This window comes from Lagopus muta, chromosome 9, assembly GCF_023343835.1.
Source record: "Lagopus muta isolate bLagMut1 chromosome 9, bLagMut1 primary, whole genome shotgun sequence".
NCBI lineage: Eukaryota > Metazoa > Chordata > Aves > Galliformes > Phasianidae > Lagopus > Lagopus muta.
In genome coordinates this window covers 3210867-3224629 of record NC_064441.1, presented here as the reverse complement: position 1 = coordinate 3224629, position 13763 = coordinate 3210867, and the positions used below count along the sequence as shown (strand labels likewise).

General features: G+C 37.7%; 1 long non-coding RNA gene across 8 annotated transcripts in view; it reads left to right on the top strand.

The window, feature by feature from the left end:
* The window catches only part of LOC125697806 (uncharacterized), a 51087-nt gene extending 41599 nt beyond the window's left edge, over positions 1-9488 (top strand). For 4 of the 8 annotated variants that reach the window (XR_007378934.1, XR_007378935.1, XR_007378936.1 and 1 more), the window contains 2 exons: positions 1658-3981; positions 7409-9488. This is a non-coding gene — a long non-coding RNA (uncharacterized LOC125697806). The remainder of the gene's footprint in view (positions 1-1657; positions 3982-7408) is intronic. The other 4 variants (XR_007378939.1, XR_007378933.1, XR_007378938.1 and 1 more) reach the window with 4 other exon arrangements.
* Positions 9489-13763: the final 4275 nt, after the last annotated feature.

The window sequence follows — 13763 nt, the reverse complement described above, 5'->3', positions numbered from 1 at the left end:
GTTGGTAGAGACTGTAGGATTGTCTGCAATGCAACAGGCCAGCTTTGCCGGAGGTGGTGTGAACATTTCCTTAGGTGTTATTTCTACATGATGCAACTTTTAGATGAAATACTGAAGAGAGTTTAGGTATGTAACCGAACAATGCCATTAATCTCTCTTTTTAGACCATCTAGTCTCATCTTAAGGATGAGGGTTCCCCAGCTCCCCAGTCATGCATTCAGAGCTTTCTTACTAAAATGCGCGGAAGAATTCCAGGTTGTTGGGATGTTGCAGTTTTCCTCAACACCCATCAGGAAATAAAGCAATCAGGAGCGAGTTTTATGCAAAAAGGTTTCTGGTGAAGCCTGCTGGACACATTTGTAGAGGCAGGGTTAGCTTAGCTGCAGGCTAGTTGTGTTTCACAAACAATGAAATGGAGTTCAAAAATGAGCTGACTGTCTATTTCTTCCCGATAACCAAAAGGCTGAGGGGGAGAGATGGCCTCTGGTTCATAAAAAGCTTTGCAATTCTTCTGGCAACGGAAATTAGTCTGAATAGAGGTTACCAAAATCATCATTTCCAAATAATTTTGGAATTATCTTAGAGAGGCAGTACTATATAAAGAAAAAGCAATATTTAATGGCATTCTTTTAAATCCCTTTTTTTCCCCCTCCTCATATAGCCTGATCTGAGCCATCAGAACAACTATAACTGAACATACTCACTCTTGGCTGTGCAATTTTCCAAACGATGCTGTTCATGTACTTCAGAAAATGTATGGTTTTATTGCCTTTATTTTTCCAGTATAATTTTTTTTCTTCAGTTTAAGGTATAGTTTGAAAATGTTTTGTACTTGTCATCTCCTCCAGTAGATCTTGTTATGGTCATTGCAGTTGTTATTGGTATTGGATTTATAAATCTGGACATTGCAGCTGATATGCATGTTGGCATTGTGTCCAAAAATGGTGAAATTGAAGTTAGTAAGGTAATTCAAGAAAAGAGTGAATGTAAAAGCAGAAAGTGCTATAGTGCTAGTCCTTGTGGTCTCACTACTGAACACAGGGTAGAAAATGAGCTCTGGGACATGTTTGCACTGCATCCTACTTTGTCATCTATTCTACTTGCTTCCATCCTCTCTGCTCCTTTGACTAGACTGACAACCATGTCTTCACTGTGCTATCCCACAACTGTGCCTTTGCTGTAAAACTATTCCTCTGAAGACACTGCCATCTGGAACAGTCTTTTGGAGCCTCTGCCTCATTGACTTGCTGTATCTTTTAAAATATCATTAGACAGCAGCTTTTCTCACTTGTCCGAGTCTCTTAATTCTATATTTTGTCTCTTCCATTACAAGCTTTTTAGTTTAGTGATTATATTATTCTAGTCTGTAAAGCACTTTAGAATGCTCTTTGGAAGAAAAATTATCTGTGATAATGTTCCTTTATATTTTACTTTACAGAAAAACAGTACATTTGAAGTTATTGATATCTATATACATATTTACTAGTCTGTCACCTTTGTGTGAATGTTATCTTCTAGTAATAATGTGGTAAAATAGATTTTTTTTCTTTTAATTTTTGGAATTTGCTCAGGACAGAAAGCACATTACGACTAGACTACAGTCATTTGTACTTATCCTAAGTCATAATCCAGTAACAGTAAATAATTCATTTTCCAGCACGTCATTTTCCTATCACTGTCCAACATGTAAGGGAGACAAAGTTGAATAATCACGGAGAAATCAATTGATGAAGAACGGGACTTGACTCCATGCCATGAGTTTCATTATTTTTGTATATGAACTTAGATACTACTGGATCTGAGACTGCAAGCTGTTACATGCTCTTACTACAACAGCCTGATTAACTTTTAATGGGAAAAAAATTTTGTTCCACTTTCAAATACAGTAATCTGGTAAAGGGTTAGCCATCAAAGACCCAGTTAAAGGGCAGGAGCACAGCAAGAGACCTGTAAAGCTCGGCTACAAGGGTGTAGCTCAAGAAAAATAAGCAATTAGAGTTGGCAGGAAGGGGATGTCAGATGTGCAACTGTCTCTTGCATGAATTGTCTCCCAGAAAGCTGAAGGACAGCACAAAATTATCTTTCCTTAGAGACTCATCCATAAGTGGTGTTAATGACTGTCAGTTACATTCAATTTGATAGTTATCATCTGAAATGATTGATTGTAGCTGTGCTGCACATGGATATGGTTAGCAAAATCTCCCCATGCTTTCGTTATCCTAGAAGATATCACTAGGCTTATAGTTTGACAGTTAGCACTCAGATGGTGCTCTACACCTCTCTGGTAAGTATCATGCTGTTTTTCTGTTTACAGACATAATGGTAACATTGGACTGTGTTCTGAAGGAAAAATAATTTTTAAATCTACAGTAGATTTTTTTTTTTGCTGCCTCTGGTGCATGTGATAATTTGCTTGAAGCGTTTTGGGAAAAAAACTGCTTGAGAAAAGCCAAAATGGCCAGCATACAAAAATTCTGTGGTTCTGGAAACCAGTTTAATAACTCCCAGAAGGTGGCTTTGTTCACCAGCTGAGCTCCAAATATGATGCCTTTTGAAGTGTAGACAACTGACTACTGGCATCCTCTAACCTTTGAAGAGATCTGTTTTCACAAAATCTTCTAACATGGGAGAACCTGTGCCTGTAAGTGAAGAAAGTAATGGAGCAGCTGTTGAGGTTCTTGAACACAGGTATCCATCTTTGTAAAATCTCAATTTCTCCCATGTTCAGACAGAGATGAATGTAGAGATTGTGGTTTGGCCTATCGCATAGCAGGTGGCTTGAGGCAGAAATCTTGGGTGCAGGTACGTTTCCATATCCAAGCTTCCTTGAAGCTTCAGGGCTGGGATTGGGACTCATTATCGTAATGCATTAAATTAATGTTATAGATGAAATTCCAATTCAATCTTCTTCGTAAGAGAACTTTTGACATGATATATTAACCATCAGATTAGAAGAAGACTGACTGATTGCCATTTAATGCAATTGAATGCCAGGATTTTTCATGTGATGAAGCTGGCTGGGTGGGGAATATAAATCTGCTGGTACCAGTACCCTTATAAACTTTAAATGGGAGGAAGATTAAAATTCCATGGATGGGATATTTATTTGCAGCCATTATTCACAGAGTGATGTATCACAGAGTCATGAAAATGCAAGTGCCCATCTTTTCTTTCATATGAAGCCTTTGAAAAAAGGATTAATGTAGTTCTAATCATAGTTTGGATGGTACTGCATGCTCTTACTTTTTAATATGTCTGCACATGTACTCTAAATTTACCTGGAAGTCATCCCACAGATGTGTAGTAGTTTCCAATTATTGTAAGGGCATAAAGAACAAGACAGAAATGAAGTCCTCTGGGTCGTTAAGTCTAAATCCTTGCTATTGCAGGGAAGTTTAGCCCATTTCCTTTCTGGTCTCCTCCCATTTCAGGATTTTAAAAATCTTACATGCAGCAGAGCCACTACAATAGTTCCATGATTACATTCTTTGCTTCTTTTCTTTGCTTGGATAATAAAACATTCCTTCCAACATTGAGCAGACTTTAAAAAGTTTGAAATTACAACTTAATAATTTTTTTAGCTGAGAAAACATTTGTTTCAGAGAGGAGAGAAAGTTTCTGAGTGTGTTTAGTTGTCTTTGACTCCTGATTTTATTACTAGATATTTTATTCTGCTCTTTCTTTCTGACCCCTAATAGCTGCACCTCTGTTAGGATGGACTCAGGAGTGTCAGCAGGTTTGGTACCTTGCTAGTTGGGCAGCTATCTAAATCTTGTATGCTGCAGGGCATCTAGGAGGCTCAGACAAAGAGTTTGGACTGCTTTCCAAATGATGTAATCCAAAAGAGACTACAGCTCAACAGGAACACTTGTGACCTGAATGATCTTCTGTGTCATCTGCAGACTTTTTGGAGTATGGCAGCAGGAATTCAAAATCCAGTGATGCAGGTTAACAACATGAAAGGATGTGCTTTTTGTCTGGGTAAGGGAGAAAAACCTCTGAAGAGGGACTTCTGGGGCATAACAGCTGAAGCTGTGAATTTCAACCTCTCTCTAGCGTGATGCTCTGATCCTTTGCTGCAGCCAGAAAGATGTCTGAGGAAAATAACACTTCATTCCCCTTGAAAAAAGAATGCATAGCACAATATAATCTTTTGTTTTTTAGTAGTTACTTTGCCATAAGAGTTTTCTCATCACAAACTTGCATTATCTAGCTGTTGTCACTAACATAACAGAATTCCCACTTCCCTGGCAACAGGACTCTTTTTGGCTGGACATACATAATTGCACGATGTGCTGGACAGTGCAGTTAGATTATTACCAGGAAATTTTTAAGGCACGTGTCCTTCCAGTGTTCACCTATATTCTAAAACAACTATGAGTTTTAAATCCTGTTTGTATGTAAAAGCTAGAAAGAAAATATCTTCTACAAAAGCATTCAATAACACAACAGTCTCTGAGTAATTAACATGCCACAGGCACTTGCAGGAAGAAATACAAATTTCATTGGAGAAATCTAGTTACATTTATGGCGAAATCTTGCAAATGGTTTTTAATGAGGTCTATTTTTAGTAATTATCTATATTTTTGGACATCTGTATCAAATCTCATGTGTACTACAATGCTACCCAGCAGATTATGCCCTGTCAAAATAAAAAGAAAGGCAAATTTATATTGCATTTCTCTATGCACGCAGGGACTTACACTTTTATAAGCCTTCATTGAACGATTTAATTTCTGGTAATTAGGATGATTGCAATCTTTCAGATTAGAAGGGTTTAGTGTTTATTAAGAGGTTGCCTTCTGTGTTGCAAGATGGTTATCAGCATGGGTCCAGTCTGGTATTACTGAAGACACAATATTCAGGGAGAGGGCTCTTTTCTTCCACTTGCCTTTTTTGACCTGAAGGAAGAAATTTGATATGTAAGGGCTTCTTATCTTATTCATGCTCTGCTTATCACAGATTCCTTGAACAAAGTTGAATGAGGTAGAGCTGTATTTTCAGCTAATGCAGACCAGATCACCCCAAATCAGTATTCTCCTTCTTTAATGAACCTCATCATGGGCTCTGGGAAGTGTGCCAAGAGTGTGAGGGGATTTTGAAGATGGGGTGGTGGAAGGGTGAGGATTTTACAAAAAGGGAAGAGATGGAAGGTTGCAGGATGTATTGGCTTCTCATATAATTTTTGACACAGTGGAAAATTGGGTATATGAGCTCAAGGTGCCCTCAGGCATTTTGACTTGCCAGTGATACTTACTCAGCACATTGTTGACCTTGGTATTGTTACAGAATTGTATTTGCCCATAGATGAACTACTCTTGAGGAGTTTATCCATGTTTACACAGCCACAAAAGCACTTCCAAAGTTGATCAGGATTGGCATTTTTTCCAGACAACATTTTGTCTGGCATTTTCCTTTGAAAACTCAACAGGTAGTGAAGTCTCGCACTAACTGTAAAACTTGCTATCTGGTGTTATCAGACTTGTGTAAGGTGGCCTTTGACAAGCAGAGAAGATTTAAGGTTGGCTCCTTATCCCTGAGCCACTTGTATTGACGTGTTCACGTGAAGTTGAGTAGGTTATTCAAATACAAAAAAAAATCCCAGAGTTCTGAGAGGTTTTTGCTCTAAAAGAAAGCCAAAGTCTTCCTCCTCTGAATACATGTTGAAGTTGGTAGGTAAGGCAGCTTCTCATAGCTTTTGTTCTTTTGCATTGTTTGGTGAGAAGATACGTAATCAGACTCATGTTATGTATTAAATGGTTTAGAAATAACAGTTGTATATGCATAGACATTTTACTAACATAGAAGTTAATAGTAAAGTTGATTAGCTTAAAGCACCTGAATTTGTGGTTGTACAATCAAGTAGGATTCTCAATTACATTGAAAATTATGTTTTGATATGCAGGGCTGATATTTTTGAAAGCCAGTTTTGTTTTTTTTTTTTTTTATCTCTAGTGTTTTCAAGCCTTAGCTTGCTACTTTATCATACTTTTAACAACTCTATGGCTAAAGGATTGTTACAATGGTGTCACCTTTAGACTGAGTTTTAAAACCAGAGAGTGCTTTCTGTCTTTAAAAGCAGAAAATTTAGGTTTCAGAAGATTCAAAACAAGAGGCCATCCTAAATGTGGTTTAAAGTTGTCCTTCCAGATTTAGTTCCCAATACTGCTGATTATACAAATTTTTATTTCTTATGTACTTATTGATAAAGTACATTTTCTTAATGGCTGATAATAATAGACCATGGTACTCTTAATCACTGGGACACTGATCTAAAGATATTAAATATGAAAATACATTAAACTTGAATATTTGTCACAAAATATTTCTTGCTGTAGGTGTAAAACTGGACTGAATACTTCATATTTCAAGTAAGGATTCAACTCAGTGGAATAAAAATGTCTTGAATGCAGCGTAAGATGAATGAGAGAACAGGATGACGCACTTTGGTCGCCTCTTGAGCAGTCCTTGTGGGCTCTCCTCGTGGATGACAGTCTCTTCTCTGTTGATGCTCTGTAGAGTGAATGCTGTAATGTTCATGGTTGTAACCTGCTGCCAAACCTCTGCTCTTTGCCATAGGGAACAATTTTTGTCATCCTTCAAATTGTGGCTCTGGGGGAATTTATGCCAGATTGTTCTGTAGGTCGTTGGTTTTTCTCTTTTTTCCCCCCTCGTATAGCAATGCTGGGTACTATCTCTCCCAGATCTGCAAATGCTGTTTTGTATTTCTTTTCCTTGCTATTTTCTCTAGTCAGGAAATCAGCCAAGGTCCTAGATAATATTAAGCATCTCACTAGCATTCAGGAACCACATCGGCACTCACCTAAGGGTTCAACACTGAGCCAGGAGTCATCAACAGTACATTTTCACAGCCTCTCTTCTCACTGTTCCCTTTGTTTCAGTTGTCAATGCCAAACTTTTTGCATACCTGCTCGTTGAATGAAATTTCCTGCATCACCAGCTTTCACCATGCATAATGTCATTTTCCACATTTCTAGTTTTTAATACAAAAAAGTGTTTTGGGGGTCGTAGTAGGCTTTTTTAAAGAATGAGTAAACTGTGTTTTGAGGGGAAAGGGTGTCAAGCTGAAAAAGCTTGTAGACTTAAGATTTTGTCTCTGCACATCATGCAGGCTCTGGGTAATGCTCATGTGAACAGAAACAATGGGTTTTCTTGTGTTTATCTGCCCACTGAATGTTTAAATAGCGGGCGGGAAATATTTGCTCTTTTCTTTTAAATAGCATATTCCCATCCTTAACCTTTACTGTTTATTTTTCTTCAAAAACATAAAAAGATTTACTAGTGTAACTCTGGTTAAGCAGATCTGGGAACTTAGTACATCACAAAGGGGCAAAAATTATTTTAAGGAAGTTTTTATATCAGTATAAACCTTCTGTCTTTTCTGTAGGTCTGATGCTTTCCAAGCTGAGTGATGTTGGGATTTTACCGATGTGACCAGCTGAGCTATTAGATCAGTTCAGATCTGCTCTGAGTTATTAGATGCAACAGAAAAAAAAATAAATCTGCAGTTGATTTTCTCCAAATCTAATTGGGAATAAAGCCAGATTCTCTGACAAGTTCCACGGGGATATGTCTAGTACTGTTGAATCAAGTTTATTCTGGCTTTATGTTGGAGCATGGAGGACGATGATGAATCTCACTGAACTCTTATTACTTAGTTACCATTTTGACAATTGTGCTCTGAGCTACGAAGCCATCAGGTTTGTCATACTGTGCAATCCCTCTCCATCCTCAAGAAACATCTTGGCTTCTGAGGGCGTTCTTTAGACAGCAGACTCTGGATTGATATCAGCCTAGAAGATGTGCCCAAAAGAGGATGAAGGGAATGAAGACGTGCTCAGTTTGCCTTTGAAGATAGGAATGTTGTAGTCTATGCTGTGTGTTATCACAAAGGTAATGTGATTACTCCACAGGACTATGAGTGCCAAGCACGGCGCTCTATGAGCTGCTGTGGGGAATGTTAACTCCATCCCAGGCACATCCAGTACAGAGGTATCCACTGGCTTCTCACCCAAATGATATTTTCAGTGCTTAATGATGGTATTATACCTAAGGCTCAATTTAAAAACAAAGCAAACAAACAAAAAAAAAGCCAGTATTCTTTGTGCTCTTTGTCTCATGGACTAGGTCAGGGAATGTAGGCGTGTTCCTCTCTTCCTGATAGAATTTCTACATAGATCAGACAGCTAGCACGCAGACTGAAGAAACAGTAGCTAATGCACAAAAAAACGTTATGAGAAAGCCAAGGTAGTGAGGCAGCTTGCAACAACAAAGGACTGAGTGACCTGAGGGCTTGAGGCAGAAGCAAACCCATCTAACCTCTGGGTACTAGAAATAACGGTGAGTACTTGCAGAAAGAATCTTGTCCTAGTTACTCAGCTGGCTATAGTAAAGATCTAATTTCTAACTTTTTATAGTGTGTTGCTAGAGCTCATGGGCCAAGTTCTCTGCCTGTGTTGGTTTACCTTATTTTTATTCTTTTTTTTTTTTTTTCCCCACATCAGTTCTGCTGTTTCATATAAGATCTCTCTGCAATTATAGCTTTTGCAATCTTCTCCTTTTTTTTTTTTTTTCTCCATCTCACTCATCTACACTTTTAGTACCTTCAGTGACTTCAGATCTTCCATTCTTCATGGCCAAGAATAACTTCTCACCTCTGTGGATTTGATGTTCTTGGTCCTTTTGCTGGCCACTGCCGTGACACAGGGCTTGGAACTAGGTGATCTTTAGGCTCTCTTGCAACCCACACCGTTTTGTGGCCTTGGCTCTCCTTTGTATCTGACGTTGGCTGTGTTACAAGACCTAGTTTCATAGTCTTGAGAACGATAACAAAGATTGTACCTTGTCCTTTGACAGTGGAGATAGATAATGGGCACTTCACTGCAATTCTTACAATGTAAAAACAGCTGATCCAACTGTTCCCATAAAAGTCCAATTGGTTGCAGTAGGCATTATGTTCATTCTGACAATGATAAAATGATTGCTTTAGTATCTGGCTGTGTAACCCATTTACAGCTTGTGCACCGGTATTATAAGAGTGTTTCAATTGTGAAAATCATTGAGATGTAAATGTCATGATTATAATTTATCTTCATTAAAAATTCAATTGGAAGAAGGAAAATTAATACATGTGCTGTATAGTGTACCAGATACTAAAAAGTAATATGTTATACTGAAAATAGGGACTTAGGAATGAAACTACATCAGAAAATAACTCAGAAGCACATTCTAGTGATGTGACAGGTGGTTATCTCAAGGGCATTGCCAGAAATATTTTACTGGCTCTCAGTTCTTGTCTGGAGTGGTGTAATATTTCATCTTTCTCTAATAGCAATCTTAACACCTCTCCCCCCTCCCTACGCTGCCAACGCAGACAAGCAGCCAAACAGACGGGGCTGTCGTCTTGTGTTTTAATGCTTGAAAATGATTGTATCACCTGAAACCACCATCAGCTTGGAGCACAAAAGCCAGCTCTGAATGTTATTAATGTCACTGGAAAGACTTCCATTAAATTCATTGATCATTGGCTCGCATTATTTCTCTTTCAGATATTGATGGGGCTTTTTTTTTTTTTTTAATTTATTTGCTGATTTATATGATGACAGTGAAATTTTGCTTTTAAGTTCATCATATATTCGTTCATTCTAGTATTACTCATCTATCACAGACTCAGAATTGCCTGACTAAATATATTTGGTTTTTGAGTGGTTTATTTTTTAATCTACCCCAAATAAGAATGAGTATTTGTCTTTTCATTCAAATTTTGTTTTTAAATAGATTGCATAGTTTGTTTTTTTTTGGTTTCAAATCCAATATTTTAATTGAAGGAGGGAAAAAACACATGCCCATGGACGTGCCCATGGAGTATTAATATAGTTTATGCTATTTAGGAATAATATATTCAGTGAAATCTGTAGCTCTGAGTTTGTTTTTTCTTTTGATAGTGTGTAAGCAATCTCTTTGGTTGTGGCTCTCCTATAGACAAAAATTTTAATCTCAATTACTTTCTTCTCTGCCGTATTTAGAATAAATGAATTAGTCCATCCTTCGTGTTACATGCTATGTAATTGCTGAACCCTTCTTTAAATAAGCAATAACCTCTAATTTTTATTTATTTGCCTTTAATTCTTAAGGGGTTCTGATAATTACACTGGAATGAGCTTTCTTTGATTACTTGCACTTCAACTTACGCAATCACAGCATCACTATCAGTGCAGACCTTCCTGCCACGGTTGGTACCAAAAATCTGTGCAATGGAAATGTTTTATAGTTTGAAAAGTTAGCATTAACTGCCATACTCTTATCAGAGATTTAAGAACTTCCTGAGCTGAGTTGTGCTTGCATGTCATCGGGCAGATGCATTCTCGGCTACATTCCTGCGTTGGTTCTTAGACAGTAGTGGTGAGAAATGTTTTGAAACAGGAGAGGGAGCTCTCACCCTGGTTATGAGGGAGGAAAAGCTGAGTGAGGCATCACTTCCCCAGATCTGGATGGGCAGGGGAGCTCCCCCCTCCCTAACTGCAGTGGGAAAAAGCATTATTTTGACCTGCCATTATCCTGTGCCTTAGCTGTTCTCATCCATTCTGCTGAAACAAGCCAGTGACTGACTTAAAAAAGAAAATAAAAAGAAATCTGTTGAGAAATGTTGAGATAGGTAAAAGATGTAGAAAGCTTTACTTAATAATGTCACAAAGGAGCACAGTGAACTGGTGGGTCTACTCTCCACCCAGTGTAAAAATGGCAGAGTAGACTAGAAGGGTAGCCACCTAAGTCAGTTGAGTTGTTATACAGCTGGGGATCCATTGTAAACGCTCATGTAATGAACCTAGTAAAAGTCTTTCTAAAAAAATAGACCACTGTGGCAAAATACTAAAGTAACAATGTTCTACATCCAGTCGTATGAATGAATGTATACCAAATATTTTGCCCCAGGGATAGGCATGGTAATGGTCATGTATCTGTGTTTGTAGTGGCAAAGGTTTTGGATACTTCACCGTGCTTCAGAAATGCTGAAGTATATTTTTGTTTTCATGTTACTCTGTGGCTCCTTGTTATTATCTGAAAATTGTGCAAAAGGTAGCTGTCAAGTAAGCCAAGATGAGGGTGTAAGTGAAAGCTGCTGCTTCAGAAAATAAGAAAGTCAATACAAAATGTTTTAGAGGGACTGCTAATGATCTGCTTGATCTTTACAAAAAGGTCCCTAAGGGTCTACTTGTAGAGATTCAAAAATACAATGCTACCTGTAAGAAGAACTTTAAGGCTCGTACTGTATTTGTTGGTATGTTTTACCAAAGGAAGAATAACTTTGTCCTGACATTCGTATATGTGAGAAGCGTGCTGGAGTACCATTCTCAACTTAGTATAAAAGCTTGTTGTTAAAGCTTTAGCAGCACGACAGCAAGTAATAACATCTGAAGAGATTCTTCTTTTTCCTCCAATGTACTTTCAGGCACTTTTTCTTTTCCAAACTGTGTCAGAACTTCATACAAATCTGTTTCAAGGGAAAAGCAATTCATAATATTAAGTGCCACCATTAGCAGTGACACCCAAAACTAGGGACTGAATGACAGTCCTTGAAAAGCTTTATGCACGAAGCATAAGAGCAACAGTTATAACTGATTAAGGTTCCAAAGCAGCCCAAGCTAGCTGATCAAAACAGCACAAGTACAGGAATTTTGAGCTCTGCCTTCAGTGGGGCATCCCAGACCCATGCTGTGCCAAGTTTTGTGATCCCACGTGTTTCCTTGGATTCACAATTTGGACTCCGAGATTGGTAGAAACTTTTAGAGTTTTGTAGACCACAAAGAGAGCTTGCAAATTGTGCTGCTTTGACAATAACAGATGTGGGAAAGTTGTCTTTTGGGACTTAAAATAATGCAAAGGTCAAATGCTTTAAAATGCACTTGGACATCTTTTGGTTTACGTTATGAAGGTTAACTTTCCACACTGCATAACATAAAGTAGGAAGGAGTCGCAGATCAGGATGGTTATGCATGTGTGCAAAAATGTTTTGTTGGTTTTTTTGTTTTTTTGTTTCTTTAAGAGCAATTACAACAAAGTGAATGTTGCACAGAAGGCTACTTGCTTATGCTACTTATTATAATGCCGTGATCAATAGGAGATGGAACTAACATGCAATATAAATTTCTAATCTATGTATGCCTGCCTGGATTAAAACTTAATCACTCTTCAAAAAGAAGGATCCAAATTAAATCCTTGTATCAACACTCTCAATTCCTTAAGTAGTAAATCTTATCATATTTTTTTTCTGGCAGTATTTTGTCTACTTTTTGTTAAACACCAGTCTTTGTACTCAGTTATCTGTTATGTTCTTCTAGAAATGAATTGCTAGGAAAATTCTCACCTTGTTCAGTGTAAGTTCAACTGCTCATAGTATAGCCGATAATTGCCTTTTTTATTGTCATTATTTTGGTCATAAACCCAGAATTTGTCTTTGAGTAAGGAAAAAGTGTAGATTTTTAAAATGTTAGACAGCTTAGGAAAGTGAAACATCTTGAAAAGCAAGTTGCCAAATAAATTACCTACTTTCCTTCAAAAATGGAGATAACCATATCTGTTGATACCATTATAATAACAGTATTTCTGAATGAAGTATTTGAGGTCAATTGTATACTGCAATACTGTCACTATACTTGAAACAAAATGATCTTTTAATCAGTTGTGAGGTCTCAACCTAATTTTCAGTTAATTTGTGGGATTAGGAAGTATTCAGTTATTAGAAGTTGAATTAATTGTACTTTTTACCATGGCTCACTGTGTATACATAATTTATCTTATGCACATATTCAGTAATATATTTTTAAAATTTCCACTGTATGAAGGTAGTACTATAGAAGGGAAGATTATGAAATAGCCTATGGTTAATTTAGCAGGATGTCATGGGCTTAAGTTGCAGCCATGGAGATTGGATGGGGGGGGGTGGAATAATAATAATAAAAGGGCAGTGAGACACTGGAACACATTGCTTAGGGTGAGCTTAGAGTTGCCAGCACCAAAGGTCTTGAACTAAGGCCAGGCAAATGTCTGTCATGACAGCTGATATTGTGGCTGATCCTTCCTTTGTCCATGGGCAAAGGACTGGATCATGTCTGACTGCCTGCCTTCCTTCTTATGCTTTGATTTCTTGGTAAAATGCATCTAGAATCTTAAGCAGAAAGGAATGCTTAATGCGAAAGTGGGTTTAAACTTTAGCTGAGCTTAATCAGGCCTGCTGTTCCTTTCTGCGGTGTAATAATTAAATGATACGGGCAGTATCTGCAGCAGTTAATTCTGCATGCACAAAGACGATTATGTCCTGTACAGAGAGAGTGATGCTTCACAAAAATAATAAATCTTGAAGTGTTTCTTGAAGACTCTAGATATCAAACTTATATTTAATTTTAAGCCCCAGACTCTCCACAATGTAATAAAATATGCTTTCAGCTAATACATGGGAATGGTAAGTTCTGAAATCCAAGTTCAGAGGTTCTTCCACACAAGATGCTGTGAAGGGATCAGGAGCTGATAGTTACTGAGAGCAATCCAATGACATCACGTATCTGTCTTGTGAAGAAACAGATCAGCGATAGCTTGAAGCTTTTGTCAGGATTTCTCCTACATTTCCATAAATACAGCAGGTTAACTTTTTCCCAGACAGAAATTCCAGTGCAAGCTAAACAAAGAGACTATCCATGTGCTTCCATCAATTAATTTTTTTTTTCTAGTTTCAAGAACGGGGTATG